Below are 5,460 nucleotides of genomic sequence, written 5' to 3'. Positions count from 1 at the left end.
CAAAGATGACATGCATTCAGAGCAACCGTGGCAGGTGGAGAGAGCAGTTTTAGAAAGCAATTCTAAAACCAGCATCAATACCTTCTATCTTAAAAAAAACAACAAAAAAAACAAAACAAAAACAAAAAAAAACGTTGAAACACAGAGGAGAAGGAAGGTGAAACTGTGTGAAGGAGGACTCAGAAGAGGAGCAAAGAGCACACGGTGGGGTCCATTTGATAACCTTGACCATAACTTTCATTATGTGCTTTCCTGCATGTGGAGATATGACTGACAGTCAAAGGGAATAAGGAGCAACATTTACCTGGGCGTTATCTCTGAGACAGCAGACATAAGTCGGCTTGTGATCTATTAAAACTCTGCGACAAAAATGAAAAGGAAGATACATCTGTAAAAGAAGAACGGTGGTCATTTTCTTTCTGAATGTTGTTTTTCCGTTTTGTTTGTTTAATTTATTGATATTTTTTTTTTACTATTATTACTTTCACATACTATTGTAAACATGAAACAAACTCTCAGATGTCACTTGCAACTGTGATATGCACCAAAAAAACAAAAAAAAAAACAAGCAAGAGACCTTAATATTCCTGCTGTATCCTTCAGATACCCCCCCAAGTGTTTTAGAGCAGCCACTCAAAAAAAAGAAAGAGATCAAAAGTGACAGGTCAGTTCTGTCCAAAAGGTGGATAGATACAGAGAAAATAGGGTGAAACTATAAATAAGAGCAGTGTAAGAAAAGAAAAAGAATAGAAAAATAAAAACACAGCCGTGGAAAGGAGTCATGGTCAGTTACCACGTGAGTTAAATCCACACACAGAGAGACAACTTAACGATGTAACAATTAATCTGCCAATTTTCCCTTGATCAGTATAGATTAGTGCTCAGACTGCAAACCACAGAGAAATCTGATGTTTTTGTCCTGTTCAGAAGGGAATGGAGACTAAGAAATCTCATGAGTTTTCATTATATTGGACACTCTAAAATCCTTTTTTTTTTTTTTTTTTTTGAAAATGGCTGGACATTTCTTCTCTTGTAGTCCTACAAAAAAGATAAATAAATAAATACAGATGTCAAAAATTATTATTGACCAGGAAAAACCTCATAAGTGCATTTCTGGAAAAAAACACAAAAACAAAAGAACTTTCTTGTCAATTTAGACACAAGACAAGCTCTTGGAAAAAAAGATAGTTAAAAGGCATTTAACTGCAAATTTAAGTTCAAACATTTCTGTAAATCAAACCGTTGATGCACTCATGCCAGCAACTAATAGGCAACTAATTGCACAATTTCGTACAACAATACACGTCTGCAGAGACACATTCAAGAGCAAAATGGCATGCTTTTAATAAATTAAAACAGTAGTGACCTAATGCTTGTTTTTGAGTAAATTGATCAAGACCACATGCAAGCAACACAGTCAAGCTCAAACAAGACCGTGAGCGCACATCTGCTCGGACATTGACTCAGACGCTGACCATACCGTTTCCACTCCCTCCTCTGTGACCATTTCCTGTTTATGGTGCTCCCACAGCTTACCGCAATATAAAAATTTACTACTCCCATCCAGAGTAGTGGCCTCTCTTGGCTATAAAACTCACCAGAAGTAAAACATGGGATGTATAAAACCACAGTTGCTGTGAGGCAGCATGACAGAATCTCCCCCTCTCACACCCTCCCGTCCCCCCTGAGATCCGAAAACGTAAGATTGGAAGTGTGGACATCAAGATGGCCATCTCTCACAGTCTTGACAGTTAATGCATCCATAATTTATACGAGATGGCAGCTCTAGCAGGCACACAGATGCACACCTCTGTGGCACGAAGCATTCCTTAGCTCCTTAACTTGATTTGACTGCTGTAATTGAAAGTCCAGCCTCATCCTAACAGCATAGACTCACAGTAGATTCTCACAGTTTTGTGTAAATGATGTTTTCTTTTGTTTGATTGCAAGCAGTTTCAATGTTTTAACAATTTTATATTAAGCAAATAATTTCATATAATCAGCTTTCTCAGGATTGATTATGTAAATTTATAAGATCTCTTGTCACTGCAGATATTTATTTACCACAAGAGGCTGAATCACCAAGCCTGCAAATCCCCCTGTCCATAACCGCTCCATCTTCACTCATGAGCAAAGCATCAAGACGCTGGAAGATTTACGCTTAAAGCAGAGACTTATTCCATTCCCGGAGGAAACAGCAAACGCTTGTTTCCTGTTGAGAACCACAACCACAGACTAACTTTCTCCAGTGCATTCTAAAGAACACGGCTTGGAAATTCCCACAAAACTCTGCAAGTGTAACAATCTGGACTGCGATTCCGTGACCAGGACAAACGCCCCACTGTTTCTCCTGGATCTGAAGCTCTGCCTCACCCAGGGAGGGTGAGAATAGTCTCCTGCCGCCTTTCCTATTGGAGAACAAGACCCCCCCCCCGGCCCCCCGGTGGAGAGAAAAAGGCTTCATCAAATGCAATGTACAGTAATTCTTACAAGTCTATGAAACGGATAAATAAATTCTGCTGTACGCATCCAACAAGACACAAAGCTAAAAGTCACGGTGGCAGCACCCACATGAGCGGACCTGCAAGAAAAGCTCGGATGTTAATTTCATGCTCCTCCAGCTGCTCTGAGCTGAAGTCTGCCTGCTGCTTGTGTTTGATCCCAGTGAGATGCTGTACATCTGTCAAAGGCGGGGGAGATCCCACTGGGACCCTGCTGCCTCAGTCGTATCGGCATGATGTCATCCTACCGCTCGCTCACCTCTCCCTCCCTTCCTTCCTTCCATCTTCCTCCTCCTCCTCTTTTTCACTCCCACAAAGCCCCACCCCCCCAATCCAGCAGCTCGCGCCACTTTCCGTTCCCTGTTCCCCTTCCTTCTGTGTACGTGTTACACACCGGCACATATATGATCCTCTGAGATTTTATCTTCAGTACAAAGAACTTTTCTGCTTCTTTAGTAGAAAAAAAATTCTTCCAGCGCTACCAGCACTGTAGGTAAAAGCATACTTGCATCTTTAAATATAAATCATAAAGGTCAGTGCCCTCCATTTTTCTCTCCCCCGCCCCCATTTGGCTTTGACCAAAATCTACCCACAGTAATACTGGTACTAAATCTGCAGCCTTGATGCTTTTGAAAATATAGTTCAACTTACATTTGGTAAGTTATTACGGTTATTAAGATAAAGAGGAGGCACCACGTCAGATATAAAGAACTAAAATGTATAAATAATAGAAAGCAACAGTAAGTAGCTAGAAAAGACTGTATAGTAATAACTATGTAACTATGTAATAACATAGTAGTAATAGTAATAACTACTTTACAAAACCAAGTAGCAACAAGCTTAGCTAGCAGCATAATAAAAGAACTTTGCATTTCTGAAATAAATGCGCTCGTGCGTGTCTGCATACATTGTTCAGACATCAGGTGTGTGTTTGTGACAGAAATGCTGCTGCGCTGGCATTTCTGTTCTAATGTCGTCCCATTCTCCGTCTTATCAGGCGCTAAACACATTCCTCCAGTCCAGTGCGAGAGCGGGGAGTGTGTGTGCGCGTGGTCGTCTGGGTGAAACACGTTCAGCCATAATTGTGACTGTTTGTCTGGCGAGATGCTCGAGTAGGTGTGTGTGCAACATCATGCGCAAGTATGCGTGTGTGTGTGTGTGTGTGTGTAAGGAGCGTGAAATAGAGGGAGATGGGACGGGAGACGAAGGAAGAAGAAGAGGAGAGAGAGAAAGATAAAGGCATTTAGTGCAAATTCTCTTTGGATCCAAAGCCCCTGGGTGGCACAGAGGAGTTTCACAGTGTTAATCTCTGTGTAATAACTGAATCACAGCGAAAACAATGGAGCACTCTGTCCTTATTCGCAAGCCAAAAGGCCTTGGGGCAGCTGGTTAGTCTGTCTAAGTGTGTGGGGGAACAAAAAAAAAAAAAAAAGAAAGAAAAGAAAAGAAAAGAAAGAAAGAAAATGAAGCTGTGTGCATGTGCATTTGTAAATACATGTGCTTGATTAAAAATTGGCTACCGCAGACAAAACTCTTTGTCTGGCCAAGTGAGCAATGTTCCAAGTGTGACTTTCCCGCGAAGCTGTGTCAAATCCAGGCTGTGTTTTTCAGTAATCACAGCAGTTTTCCTCTTACCGTCTTTCCAGACAATTGTTCAAGGTGTGATCATGCTCATTGAATGTGTGTGTGTGCGTGTGTGTGTGACACAGCGCGGCTGACATGTCCACAGAAGCTAAAAGAAAAACATCTTGATCCTGAGAGCTTTTGCAGCTATAGCCCAGCTATTATCAGCGTAATCCAATCAAAGGGAAAAATAAAAAACGTTAGCCCACAGACCTGAAAACCGAGACTGACACAGCATGACGCCCCCCCGCTGATGACCCAAGTATATTACAGCAGAGGATAACCATTTCAAGTTTTCCTGGTGCTTTGCTGACAGCTATAAATACATTTCTAAGAGGAAAAATCAGTAAAAAGACAGACAGAATACAAAAACATGTACTTCCAACGACTCTGTGCCAGTTTGTGTCAGACTGCATCTTGAACTACATCAGAGCAGAATAAAATATATTGATGGCTGTAGTAACATAATAAAATATATTTTAAAAAAAGTTAAATGGATATTAATAGTTTTGCGAAAATATTTTACACTAACATGCCATTCACATTGCCAACTTGGACAAAACTCTTATTTTAACAGATCAAGAAAGTTAGCACTTTAGGTTAATCTTTTATCGATTCGCCTTCGTATTATGTTTCTGGTAAGGTTCAGCTGGACTGAGAAATACAAACTGTAGTACAGTCATTTCACTGACTATACACCAGTTTGAGATTACTTGAGATTTGTGACATGGTCCATTATCCTCCATAATACTGAAGATGACGGTTATGCAGAATGGTCAGTATAACCATGGAAATGGTCAGTGACGAATCTCAGAAAGACTCTGTCACCAAAACTGTTGGTACTAAGGAAACTGGAGTTCCTGAGGATATATAATTACCAGAAAGTTCAAAAATGGCATTCATGTTGTTTAAACCAAACTCTAAAGCTGCCACCAAATGTCAAATGTGGCGGAAAGGAGAGACAGTCGTTGGCTTCAGGACTGGTTTAGAGATGCTATATTCCATACACCTACGTTCCAGCGACTGGGTATGTAAGCCATTGTCTCCTTTCTATCATCTCAAACACGCACCTTCTCTTCTGACCTCAACACACAATTGTGCCTCACGGGACACGTTCTCTTTCTCTGGGCCATTCCCTGCAAACCTGAGAGATGGTTGTGTGTTAAAACTCTATAAGATGATCATTTTCTGATCGACTTGGACAACTGCGCCACATTCAAAGTCATTTGAATCCATTTTCTAATGCTCATACTCAACTTTAGCGAGTCATCCTCACCACATTTAAATGTCTAAACATACTGAGTCGCTGCCATGCGACTCTCCCAACTAGCCAATG

The sequence above is a fragment of the Poecilia mexicana genome, unplaced genomic scaffold (assembly GCF_051168715.1).
Source record: "Poecilia mexicana isolate PSO_F unplaced genomic scaffold, ASM5116871v1 scaffold_20, whole genome shotgun sequence".
Lineage (NCBI taxonomy): Eukaryota > Metazoa > Chordata > Actinopteri > Cyprinodontiformes > Poeciliidae > Poecilia > Poecilia mexicana.
This window is presented reverse-complemented; position numbering follows the sequence as displayed.